Here is a 14,485-nt window from a genome sequence, read left to right as displayed (position 1 = left end):
TAAAAAATATTTTATGTTATGTAAAATTACAAACGTAAAAACATAGTCTAAAATACACATAAACTGTAAATTTTCTTGTCTTATGACCTATATTTTTATTTTTCTTATGTCAAATTTTACGTAGTGAATCAATAGGAATGTAACTATTTGAATTCGAAACGTAATTTAATTATGAAATGATCAGAAGATTACCTCGGGTGAAGAATAACCTATTCTGCACCCTGGGTGATGAATAGTAACACTATATATATATATATATATATATATATATATATATATATATTTATATATATATATATAAGCAGTCCGAAAGTTAGCAGTCGTTGGCTTCAGCCCCCACGCATACAATGCGGGGGTGTTCGCGAAAAATATGCGTAATCACACTTGATCCAACGTCTTGGTCCATTAAGGAGGTGATCGCACGTCGAACTAGGCAACCGAACTATATAGTTGTAACACTTTCGCTTAGCCACGGGAGTCTAACGGTGGGGCTACTATGTAGCCCCTGGTACCTTCGCGTGCATCCGAATACGGGCACATATGTACATGGCCGGGAAATGGCCCTTCATTAATGTGGAGGAATCCTAAAGATTCCGGTGAGTCTTCGAGTGGTTGAACAGTCTCTCGCTGTATCATGACAGTCAATTTTCGGCTTTCTCTACTGAGGTGCTCATCCGGAATAACCAGGGCACAATCGCAGTAGTTCTCCTTTGGCCGCCTTAGCCGATAAGAACGGAACGTAAGGCGGCAAACCCAGGAGCCGGGCAAACCCAACATTTGACCAAAGACATGATTCGGAGCTGATGCATATAAGGCCAAACTCGTGACGCCGAACACTCCCGAAGGTATTCGGTCTTTGTAACAGAAAATAGGCTGAAGAATGCCCTTTTCATTATAAACCCTGTATTTCCAGGTACGTGCGTTAATCTGTCATGGTGAAATGCCAATAACGGCAGTATCCTCTGTGAGTATGGAACACATGGGATGGTTAAACAACAAGAGGCAATAGAAAAGGTTTACACAGGGGCTTAAGCTAAAAAGAAACCTGTTGAGCGGGGCCCTGCTGCACGTCTGCGCCTTTGTCTCTGTTGTGCCTTATCCTGGAAGGGTATCGCGCGAACGTTGTCTGTAAAAAAAAGAAAACTCGTAGGAGAGTACAACGTAAGTATGCGATGGATAATAAAAGTGTAAGATGTTGGCCTGCCAATAAGGTTGAGCCAAGTGTGGGGCTGTATTAAATATTTATAGCCCCTGCTGTCCTCTGTGGGATTACATATACGGTACCCTGGTTCAGTTTTATCCGGGCTACCGGACTCGTCTAACCGTGTCTGTGGTCTTAATGACCAGTCATGTTTTCTAATATTGGAGGCCACTTATAGTCCGGCCGCTAGGGCCGCCGTGTGTTCCTCTGCGCGTGAAGAGCACTCTGTGTTTCCGTTAACGGTTATGACGCCACGTGGACCGGGCATCTTGAGTGTAAGGTAGGCATATTGCGGTACTGCGTTGAAGCGGGCGAAGGCCGTTCTTCCAAGCAATGCATGATAGCCGCTTTGAAAGGGTGCGATAGTGAAGGGTAGTTCTTCACTTCTGTAGTTTCCTGGGGAGCCGAATGTTACCTACAGTACGACAGAGCCCCTGCCGTAGGCTTCAACGCCTGGTATCACCCCTTCAAAGGTGGTGTTGCTTTGGCTAATTCTGGATGGGTCTATCCCCATCCTGCGGACAGTGTCCTCGTATATTAAATTGAGATTGCCGTCGCCGTCCATGAGGACGTGGGTGAGATGGTATCCGTCAATTATTGGGTCAAGCACCAAGGCCTCTGATCCTTCGCGGCGAATACTAGTTGGGAAGTCCATGTGATCGAAGGTGATCGGACAAGCCGTCCAGTAGTTAAGTGTGGGTACGATGGGCTCTGTATCGTACGTGTCTCTGAGCGCACGTTCGTGCCTTATTGTGGATGTGTGCGTCACGTGGATCATATTTACCGTTTTAACCTCTGGTGGGAATTTTTTTTGTCCCCCAGTGTTCGGTTGGCGAGGTTCATCCTCGTCTTCACTTGGTGTTTCTCTCCCCTTGTGTTTGGCATTTAATTTGCTGGCCTGCTTGAAGACCCAGCATTCTCTATGCGTGTGGTTCGCAGGTTTCTCGGGGGTGCCATGAATTTGGCACAGTCTGTCCAGGACTCTATTCAGACCGGACGGTCCCTCTTTACTGCCTTTTAATGGCTTTGTTTGCTTATCAGGTCGAGAGCCCCAGAATCTGGCATTGACCGTTGTGTTGTCTGGGCTCTCTTCCTTATTTTGGCGTTTGTTTTTATTACGCCGTGGCTTCCCGTTGCCATCCCTTATTTCGGATGTGCTGGGGTCGCTGGTGCCTTTACGGGCTAGCCAGCTATCTTCACCCGCGCAAAAGCGGGTCATAAGGCTTGTTATGGCTGCCATTGTCCTTGGCTTTTCTTGGCCGAGGTGTCTGGCGAGCCACTCGTCGCAGATGCTGTGTTTGAATGCCGCTAAGGCTTCGGCGTCCGGACAATCGACAATTTGATTCTTCTTAGTGAGGAATCTATTCCAAAGCTTGCGGGCGGACTCCCCGGGCTGTTGGATTATGTGACTTAGATCGTCCGCATCCGGAGGCCGGACATAAATCCCTTGAAAATTGGCCCTGAAAGCGTCCTCGAGTTCCTCCCAACTCCCAATTGAATTTTCGGGGAGGCTTTTCAACCAGTGTCGAGCTAGTCCCTTCAACTTGAGGGGAAGGTATTTGATGGCGTGGAGGTCATCCCCACGAGCCATGTGAATATGCAGGATAAAATCCTCTATCCAGACCCCTGGGTCTGTCGTTCCGCCGTATGCCTCTATATTCACAGGTTTAAAAACCTGTGGAAATTCATGGTCCAGTACTTCTTCGGTGAAGCACAGGGGGTGAGCAGCCCCTCTGTATCTGGACGTGCTGTGGCGTGCCGTCGGCCGTTGTTGTGTCCGGTGCTTATTCCGAACTGGTATTTGGTTGATATGATCGTTTTGGTGACCATAGTCCCTCGCTTGGGTGTGTCCCTTAGATCCGTATATGGACCTGGCCGCACCGGCTTTCTTATCCAGGTGCTCTCGTAGACCGTGCGCGTCGTCGGTAGCCGCTCTGTTGCGGTTATGAAGTGGTATGTCTGGCCTCCTGGTCGTGTTATTCTTTGGTGGAATGGCCTCATCATCGAATTCTGGCAGTAGCTTGCATTTTGGATAGCTCTTTGTATGGCGATCATCACCGTATCTTTCTTCAGTGTCTAGTACTTTATTCCATCTGCGATTGAGCATTTCCTGTGCGGCTTTGAGCCATTGCTTCTGCTTCTTTAGACTTCTCGCTGTGGCCATAAGCTTTCTGTGGAGGTTATCTCGTTCCATGCATTCTTCCGGAATGATGAATGCATCATCGTCAGGACTATGTTCTTGTCCTGGGGCGGTTTGATGAACTCGTCCCTCGGGATCATTGTGATCGGGCATCTGCTCCGAACTCGGTTCGGCGTGACCTGGCTCGTCCTGCTCCATCGCTGGGTCCATGTGGTCGTTATTGCCTTCGGAGTTTACTCGTATGTCGATCCTTCTTGCGCTCTTGTCGTTATTTTTACTGTTGCTGGGCTTTAGCGGCGTCTGCACCGTCATTTTGGCCTTTGCCTGGGGGTTTTATCTTTCGGATTGCCGTCGTCGTCCTCCTTGGGCGTATCCACCATGTATATATCGTGTGACGAGGTAGTAGTCCAGCGCCCCAGAGATTCTAAATCTTCTCCTGCATCGCCGTCCATACCGTCGATGCCTTCGGAGTCGAAGTCAAGCACGTCAGTTAAATCATCAACCATGGCAATGAAGTGGGTGGTGGATGGGCAACGAATTCCTTCGTCGTCTGCTTCCCACTCGAGCTGGACATAGTTCGACCGAGAGCCTCCTGACAAAGATAGAGACTTTAATGAGTTCAGCATGTCATCAAAGGGCGAGTGCTGGAAGATATCTGCAGCAGTAAACTCCATTACCGGAGCCCAGCCAGGCTTGGCGGGCTCAGAAGCGCGCGGACCGGAACCTACAACCGGATACGAGTCCGGGGGTTCGGGATCACAGGCCTTCTTAGAAGTGAGGCCGGTGTTCGGTTCTACCGCCGATGAGTGTGCGGCCTGCGGGGCGAGGTCCATCCCTCCCTTCCTAGGCAACACAACCTGCTCCGGATTTAGGTCCGGGGCTACTGTAGGGGTGATATCCCGAGCATTGTCCGACAGCAGGTCTAAGCCGTGCTCATCATGACTGTCCGGTGCTCCTGGCACAGGCCTGAATCCGTCGAAGATCAAGTCTCCGCGAATGTTGGCCGTGTAGTTCAAGTTTCCAAACCTGACCTGGTAGCCAGGGGCGTAGCTTTCGATCCGCTCCAGATGGCCAAGTGAATTGGCCCGCAGTGCGAAGCCTCCGAACACGAAGATCTGTCCGGGGAGAAAAGTCTCGCTCTGGACCGCGTTGTTGACGATCGAAGGCGCCATCAAGCCTTGCAGCGACGACACAGAGGAACTCTCAATGAAAGCACCAATGTCGGTGTCAAAACCGGCAGATCTCGGGTAGGGGATCCCGGTCTGTGCGTCTTAGGCTGATGGTAACAGGAAGCAAGGGACACAATGTTTACCCAGGTTCGGGCTCTCTCGATGGAGGTAAAACCCTACTTCCTGCCTGATTAATATTGAAGATATGAGTAGTACAAGAGTATATCTACCACGAGATCATAGAGACTAAACCCTAGAAGCTAGCCTATGATGATTATGATTGTAATTGTGATCGACCTTCTAAGTACCAACCTCTCTGGTTTATATAGACACCGGAGAGGGCTAGGGTTTACATGGAGTCGGTTACAAGAAAGGAAATACAATATCCGGATCGCCAAGCTTGCCTTCCACGCAAAGGAGAGTCCCATCCGGACACGGGCCAGAGTCTTGAGTCTTCTATCTTCACGCTCCAATAGTCCGGACGATGTATATAGTCCGGCTGTCCGGATACCCCTTAATCCAGGACTCCCTCAGTTGTCGAAGTTGGGGAAGTAGTTGTCGTCAGGGAAGTAGTCGTCGGAGTCCGGGGCGTCCGTGACAAAGAAGTCAGTAGTCATGCAGAGCGCTCCCCAAAAACCTTATCGCCCTTCTCCCGTACAGGACTCAAAAGGTGTGGTTTCGGAGGCCTACTGTCCTGACCTGTGGTGCACGCCGCAAGTCGGGATGGGGAAGATCGTAGCAGCAGCGTAGTGCTCAGGAACTGGTGGCGAGTGGAAGAAGTAGTTCTGGTGCGTCACTCTGAGAGGAGTGACCTTCCTTTTATAGGCGCAAGAGAAGGAGGCGAGAGGGCAGCGACGGAAGGTGAAACGAAGAGATGAAGATGGAGCGAATAGCCAGCAGCCGAAGGGCTACACCGTTCGCATTCAAACTCCACTATCGCAAAAACGTTTCAGCTTCTGTGTGACCTTTCGTATACTCGTCGTGCGTGGCAAAAATTTAGACATCGGCTCGGCTCATTCCCGCAACCCGCAACCCGCGGCGCGTCATGACGAGGCGTGGCGTGGCGAGGCGGGCGGCGGAGGAGGAGCGCACGTGGATGTCCCTCTTGTCCTCATGCTCATACATGTGGAGAAAGAACCTCCCTTATAAAGAGGTCCAACTCCCTCTAAACTAGCAATGTGGGACTAAACTTTAGTTCCACCTCTTGCCTTGCACGAATGGGTTGCGTGGGCCTCTAGGATTTATTAGGAATTTCTGAAACTGCTATTGGGCTGGCCCATAATGGACAAAATTCCAGCAATCCCCCACCAGATTCCAGAGGCACACAAAATTTGCCTTTGGTTCCAAAACACTATTTTATATACCGGTACTGCAGTGGAGACTGTTAAGTTGAACTTCCACCTAGAACTCTATGCTACACTAGTAAGCAACTTGAACAGTGGACTGGTCCTTGAACTGCAAGTTTTCTGCGAATCTAGCTTCACATAAAGCCTTGACCGATACGTGGCTGCCGTGGGTCTTCCCCGCGGGTGGAGCTTATGCGTCATACTCCGAGACCTTTCATGAGTTTACTAGAGAGAACCCTACTCTCATAGATTGTGACGTTTAACAATCAGACTCATATAGGTGCATTCTTCAAAAGATGTTCTGCAGGACAACATCTCTGCTTCAGTTAGCCTCTTAGAACACATTAAGATATACATCAACCTGCCATGCAGATTTAGGAGAGTATTACATCTTAATGGAGTGGTATTTTTAATAGTAAAGGTACTCTCCTCTCAGTTGACCAACAGCTTGTCTTCCGCATCTAATTCACGGGATCTCCGATCACAAAGAATAGGTTATCACTGTGAACAACTCATATTGTGGGCCTCATACTCATCTCCCTCGATGCATTATCTATCACATTACGTGATAGACCCTTAGTAAAAGGATCTGCCAGATTTTTAGATGTTTGGATATAATCCAATGCAATAACTCCGGAGTTTTTCATTTTTCTGACAGACTTTAACCTTCTCTAAACGTGTCTTGATGACTTCATGTTATCCTTTGAGCTGCTCACTTTAGTGATCACAGTTTGATTGTCACAGTTCATAAGAATACCCGTTACAGGTTTCTCAACTACTGGCAAGTCATTCAAGAGCCAACGAAGCCAATCTGCTTCGACAGTAGCTGTATCTAGTGATGTGAGTTCTGCTTCCATTGTTGACCTCGTTAATATGGTCTTCTTGCAAGACTTCCAGGAAACAGCGCCACCTCCATGAGTGAATACATATCCGCTCGTGGCCTTTATCTCATCAGCATCTGAGATCCAGTTTGAGTCACTATACCCTTCAAGCACCTTTGGGTGCCCGGTGTAGTGAATTCCATAATTCGCAGTGCCTTTCAAATAACGCAAAACTCTCTCTAGAGCTTTCCAATGCACATCTCCTGGTTTTGAGACAAACTGACTCGGTTTGCTAACAGCAAAAGAGATGTCAGGTCTTGTAGCACTGGCTAAGTACATAAGCGAGCCAATAATCTGAGAATACTTCAATTGATCTCTAGCAATTCTTTGATTCTTTCGAAGCAGCATGCTAGCATCATATGGTGTTGGAGAGGGCTTGCAGTCACTATAGCCAAAGTGACTCAAGATCTTTTCCACATGGTGAGATTGAAGCAATGTAATCCCACCATCATCATCTCTCAACAACTTGATGTTCAGAATGACATCAGCCACTCCTAAATCCTTCATCTCAAAATAGCGAGATAGGAAATCCTTGACCTCCTTAATAACATTCAGACTTGTTCCGAAAATCAGTATGCCATCAACATACAAGCAAAGCATAACTCCCTCTCCCCCACCATGGCGATAGTACACACATTTGTCAGCTTCGTTCACAACAAAGCCTGCAGCTGTTAAAGTTCTTTCGAACTTCTCATGCCACTGTTTGGGTGCTTGCTTGAGTCCATACAAAGACTTCAGCAACTTGCACACTTTCCCTTCCTGACCATCTATTACAAACCCATCTGGTTGTTCCATATAAATTTCCTCATCAAACTCCCCATTTAGGAAAGCAGTCTTAACATCCATTTGATGAACGAGAAGACTATGTGAGGCAGTTAGTGAAAGTAGAACTCGAATAGTGGTCAGTCGAGCCACAGGTGTGTAAGTATCAAAGAAGTCTTCACCTTCCTTTTGGGTATAACCCTTAGCCACGAGCCGAGCCTTGTTCTTTTCGATAGTACCATCAGGCCTAAGCTTCTTCTTGAATACCCATTTGCATCCTATAGGTTTGCACCCATAAAGACGATCAGTTATCTCCCAAGTTTCATTCGCCAAGATGGAATCCATCTCGCTACGAACCGCTTCCTTCCAGTAGTCGGCATCTTCCGATGCATAGGCCTCTGAAATAGAACTGGGAGTATCATCTATGAGATACACAAGAAAATCATCACCAAAGGACTTTGCTGTCATCTGTCTCTTGCTCCTAGTAGGAACTTCATTGTTCTCCCCCACAGGACTTTCAAAGTATTCCATCGAAATGGCAGGTTCGGTAATTGTAACTGGTTCCTGATTCGATGAACTAGGCATCTCCTGATTAGATGAGGTAGCCATATCCTTCATAGGAAAGATATCTTCAAAGAAAGTCGCATCATTCGACTCCATGATCGTACCGACATGCATGTCAGGTACCTCAGATTTTACAACCAAGAATCTATAGCCAATGCTATGAAAAGCATATCCCAAGAAAACACAATCCAAAGTCTTTGGTCCAAGCTTCCGCTTCTTTGGAATTGGAACATTGACTTTCGCCAAACAACCCCATGTTCACAGATAAGAGAGTTTTAATCTTTTCTTCTCCCATTCCTCGAATGGAGTTATCTCTTTGTTCTTTGTGGGGACTCGATTTAGGACATGACATGCTGTCAATATCGCCTCCCCCCACCATGCCTTGGAGAGACCCGATGTGTCTAACATGGCGTTAACCAAATCAGTTAGAGTACGGTTCTTTCTTTCGGCCACCCCATTTGACTGAGGTGAGTAGGGAGGCGTCCTCTCATGAATTATACCATGTTCCACACAAAAAGCATCAAATTCATTGGAAAAATACTCTCCACCACGGTCGGACCTAAGCCTCTTGATTTTCCGATCAAGTTGGTTTTCCACTTCAACTTTATAGATCTTGAAAAAGTTCAAAGCCTCATCCTTAGATTTCAGAAGATACACATGACAGTATCTAGTGGAGTCATCAATAATGTCATGAAATATTTCTTTCCACCTTTTGTCAAAACACCATTCATTTCACATTGATTTGAATGTATGAGTTCTAGTGGTGCAAGATTTCTTGTTTCCACAGTCACATGAGACTTACGTGGTTGCTTAGCTTCCACACACACTTGACACTTGGATCCCTTGACAGTGGTGAAACTAGGGATTAAGTTCAACTTCGCTAGTCGCGACATGCAACCAAAGTTAACATGACAAAGACATGAATGCCACACATTTGATTCACTATTGTTGCAAATATGATTAACAACTTTATTGCAAACGTCTGATAAGGATAAATGAAACAGGCCTCCTGACTCATAGCCTTTACCAGCAAAGGTTCCATACTTGGAAATTACAAATTTATTTGACTCAAAGACAAGCTTGTAGCCATCTCTACACAGAAGAGATCCACTAACAAGATTTTTATTGACGGAGGGGACATAATGCACGTTCTTCAGCCGCACGATCTTCCCCGAAGTAAACTTCAGATCGACCGTGCCAACACCACGAACAGAAGCACTTGAACTATTGCCCATCAGCACGGTTGAAGTCCCTGCGGTCTGATAAGACGAAAACATGGAAATATCACTGCATATATGCACATTAGCACCCGTGTCAATCAACCAATCAGGAGAATGACATACTAAAAGAATAGTGGGAAATATACCATACCCAGCATCCTTCATGTCAGTGTATCCAATGACAACATTAGCGGTCTTGCCGCCTTTCCCAGGATGACTCTTGTCATAGCGATTGGGGCAACTAGGAGCCCAATGATCAGGATCTCCACACACATGACAAACACCTTTCTTCTTGTCATTCTTCTTCTTGAAGTTCGTGTGCTGCACAACCTTGTTCTTCCCATCAAACTTTGCTTTACCATCAAACTTGCCCTTGTTCTTGAACTTGTGGGGCTGGAAGTTCTTCTTCTGTACCAGATTGGCACTAGAACCTCCCTCAATACCTCGAGCACGGTTGTCCTTTGCTCTCGCCTTTTCTTCCACATCAAGAGTACCAATGAGATCCGGAACGGAAAAGTCCTGCCTCTTATGCTTCAGTGAGGTAGCAAAGTTCCTCCACGTGGGAGGAAGCCTAGTGATTATACCTCCGGCAATAAACTTGTCCGGTAGGATACAATTGAAGTGCTCAAGTTCTCTAGCAAATGACTGTATCACATGAGCTTGCTCAACCACGAAGCGCTCTTCAGTCATCCTGTAGTCATAGAATTGCTCCATGATGTATAGCTCAGTGCCAGCATCTGAGACCCCAAACTTGGCCTCGAGTGCATCCCACATATCTTTTCCATTATCAATTGACGCATAAGCATCAACTATGTTCTCACCAAGAACACTCAAGAGAGCAGCCTTAAACAAGGTATCCATTTTCTGAAAAGCTTGTGCCTGTTGGGCATCTTGCTCTCCTTCAGGTTTGCCAAGAGTGGCGTCATAGCAGCTCATGGTCTGAAACCATAAAACTACTCTCACGCGCCACCTCTTATAGTGGATACCCTCAAACATAGGAGGTCTCATGGAAGCAGCAAAACCACTTGGGGTAAATTGCCTATAATAAGGTTTTTGGATTGTTGGAAATATGAGCAATTTACCGAATGATTTTATTAACAGAAATACTAGATAAAGCATGACTAGTATAGCAGTGATAAAACAAGCCATGCAATTTGACAACGAGAAGGTAAATAATATCTGCATATATGAGCTATGATCATCTCTAGAGCAGACATTAGATGAAGATGCATATATGAAGTAGAGCCTAACATGTCTAGGGCAAACACTAGAACAAGGAACTGTTGCAGGACTTCTATCAGGAAAGATAAGAACACGTACGAGACAGCAGCAGGAGCTGAGGCACTAGACTTGGGGTCAGTGTCCTCCATGCCGTCGAGGAGGTTGTCGACATCAGAGAAGTAGTTGTCGTCGGGGAAGTAGTCGTCGGAGTCCGGGGCATCCGTGATGAAGAAGTCAGTAGTCGCGCAGAGCGCTCCCCAAAAACCTTATCGCCCTTCTCCCATACAGGACTCAAAAGGTGCGGTTTCGAAGGCCTACTGTCCCGACCTGCGGTGCACGCCGCAAGCCGGGATGGAGAAGATCGTAGCAACATCGCAGTGCTCAGGAACCGGTGGCGACTATCGCAAAAACGTTTCAGCTTCTGTGTGACCTTTCGTATACTCGTCGTGCGTGGCAAAAATTTAGACACCGGCTCGGCTCATTCCCGCAACCCGCGGCGCGGCGCGGCGGCCGGCAGAGGAGGAGCGCGCGTGGATGTCCCTCTTGTTCTCATGCTCATACATGTGGGGAAAGAACCTCCCTTATAAAGAGGTCCAACTCTCTCTAAACTAGCAATGTGGGACTAAACTTTAGTTCCACCTCTTGCCTTGCACGAATGGGCTGCGTGGGCCTCTAGGATTTATTAGGAATTTCTGAAACTGTTATTGGGCTGGCCCATAATAGACAAAATTTCAGCAGAATCTATGGTCTATGTACTTGTGAGAAAAATCTCAACAAATAAGGGTCCATATAAATCACGCAAAATATGATCACATGCATCATGTTTAAAAGTTAAGTTGAATATTTTTCACTTTTTGTCCAGATACATTTGATCATTTTTCATATTTTTGCATGATGTTTAGAAGTGGCATAACATCACATTGCTATAACACTGTTAAAAAAATTAGATGATGTAAAGATGCACAAGTACCTAAACTCAAGCACAAACGATTATATGTATAAAAGTTATAATCACTTCCAAATCTTCTATCAATAAAAAACACGTGTATTGGCCAAATAAGATTCCCGCCTCAAGTCCACATGCGAATGTAACGCTATAACAAATGTTTTGTAAATCATCGAACATTGGAGGGTAGCTTAGATTTCATGTGGGAGAACTACATAAGGTATGTGAAACATCTATATAATGAACACTGCATCTGTTGCAGTATTGAACCTTTTTTTTTCTTTTTGGGAAAAGGAGGACAACCCCCTCCCCATTTAAAGATGCACACAACCATATATCATTCAAGAACAAAATCCAGCAGCCAAACAAATTTGACACAGAAAAGAAAACCCAAGGCTGCGTGCCTTGCGTCAATAGCTCACCAGTCAACCACTAACCCTATAATAAAAGACCAAACAAACGAAAAGTACACAGCTCCTAAGCTAAGCCGCCAGGAAGGAAACGTCGCATGTGCGCCGATGATGATGAGCTCAACCCTAGGCTGGTCTCGTGATTTAGATCCCCAAAGTTGAGTTTCGATTCACAATCTTTAGCAAGGAGACGATGCAGGCATGCATCAACATTGCATGATCAGAGATCTTAGTTTCCATTGAAGTGCGCATACTCGTCGTTGAAGCCGCCTCTGCCATCATCCCTTGTCCAACTACCGACACCTTGATATCCAGATACCTCTGGAGGAGAAAAGACAAAAACGTCCCATACCGCCTCACCTCCCGTTACCATCGCACACCTTCAATCCAGCAACAATATGCATGACATGCCACATCTATAGGAGCCACCACGCTTAGCAGCTACTAGCAGCATGCATGACTTGGCGCCTCCACATGAGTCGTCGTCGTGCATAGCACCTGCCAGTGATATGCATGACTTGGCACATCTGAAAGAGTCACCGTGCATAGCACCTGGCGAGCCGGACCGGACCCTATCTAGAGTTGGAGGGGGCGTCCCATACCGATCCCGACCGTGGGAAAGGTAATCACCATCTTCAAATCTGACCGCCGTGTTGTCACATGACCATGGTGCCGTCACCGTCGAAAAACAAGGCCTTAAGCCCCTATGTCGGTGGCAAAACCGACGGATCTCGGGTAGGGGGTCCCGAACTGTATGTCTAAGGCTAATGGTAACAGGAGGCGGGGGACACGATGTTTACCCAGGTTCGGGCCCTCTCTATGGAGGTAATACCCTACTTCCTACTTGATTGATCTTGATGATATGAGTATTACTAGAGTTGATCTACCACGAGATCGTAGAGACTAAACCCTAGGAGCTAGCCTGTGATTATGATTATCGTTGTCCTACGGACTAAAACCCTCCGGTTTATATAGACACCAAAGGGGGCTAGGGTTACACAGAGTTGGTTATAGAGAAGGGAATCTACATATCCGAATCGCCAAGCTTGCCTTCCACGCAAAGAAGAGTCCCACCCGGATACGGGACGAAGTCTTCAATCTTGTATCTTCATAGTCCAACAGTCCGGCGTAAGCATATAGTCCGGCCGTCCGAGGACCCCCTAATCCAGGACTCCCTCACCCTACCCCCAAACTTGCGCACCACCAGCAGATCAGGACAACTGTCACCATGTCACGCCGCCCATAAGACAAAGCCACACAGTAGTCGCCACTAGGGCACCACTGAGAGTAGAAAACCGTCCACATGGGATCAATCAACGTCACTCCACCCCCGTACGAGGACCGTCGCAGACAAATTGGCACCGCAATCTGCTCATCGAGGGTACGCCGACCCGCATTGTATCTGAACCCCCACCGCCATTGACACCCCGTGGACACCGCCATACTACACCCTTGGGCAGCGGCGAGGGAAGGAGGGACGGCGGGAGAGGTGCTTTGAGCGGCATCTAGGGCTCTTGGACCACCCGCTGGGGTGAGCGAGAATCTGTCTTTTTTGTCAAGCAACACAGAACCTGAGGATTTTGAACACCTTTTGGTGGGTTTCTCGGTATTTTGCATGTGATGGAGCCGGGTGCTCAGTTCGATTGGTCTCCCAGCAACCTTTGCCCATCATTTGCAGCTCGTTTGGTGACTAGTGGACGGGAGAAGCTAAACATCATGGTCGTTTTGGTCGCTTAGTCAATTTGGTTGCATTTGCTTATAAGCCAGTAAAACACCTATTTAGGTGCTTTGGTCTTTGGCTTTTGGATTTTGTCTTTAAATAGGTCAAAAGTCAAAGCCAAAGCTGAAAGCACGTAATAGGTGTTTTTTTTTTGCTTATAAGCCAAAGCGAAAAGACCAAGTAAAAGCCCAACCAAACACCAACTAGGGAGGCGCGGTGTTATCGAAAAAGGGTTTTCCTCCGCTTTGTATTCCAAAGCAACCAGCACCGAGTACAAAGATCACTGTGGCGAGCAGCACAACAAGCCAAAAGAAAAAGAAGAAGAGACAAATGCCAACCACGGCAACTCGGCAAAGCGCGGATGACCCGCCACCGCGGCGCCCACCGGATACAAACCACCACAAGCTGAAGCTCCGAACCGCCGCGTACCAAGCAACACCTACAAGAAGGGATGCGACGCCGACGATGCTGCTGCCCGGACGAGTCCTAGGGTTTTCCCCGGCACGCGGAGGGAGGTGGGGGATGGATACCACCGACACCCTCCAGGAAGGAATGGTGGCACCCGCAGGTATCACTGCATCGGGGCCGAAGCCGGCAGGGATTTCTCCCGCACTCCAAAACTAACCGCCCAACCGGACGGAGCCGACCCGCCAAACCGTCGCCCACCACCATGCGCTAAAGCAGTTGCGCCGCCACCCACGCGCCTCACTACGAACACCACCACACAACCAAGAGGACCAGAGAGAAGCGCACCACGACGGAAGCAGCAACACCGAAGCTGAGCGGGAGGGAACCACCTTCACCGCCATCGTGCGGGAGGCCCGTGCCTCCGGCACCGTCGCGGTCGCCGTCCGGACGCGGCAGCGGGGCATGCCGAGCCACCCCTGGCCCAGCCAGGCCCGAAG

Source organism: Triticum dicoccoides, chromosome 1B (genome assembly GCF_002162155.2).
Source record: "Triticum dicoccoides isolate Atlit2015 ecotype Zavitan chromosome 1B, WEW_v2.0, whole genome shotgun sequence".
Classification (NCBI taxonomy): Eukaryota; Viridiplantae; Streptophyta; class Magnoliopsida; order Poales; family Poaceae; genus Triticum; species Triticum dicoccoides.
This window is presented reverse-complemented; position numbering follows the sequence as displayed.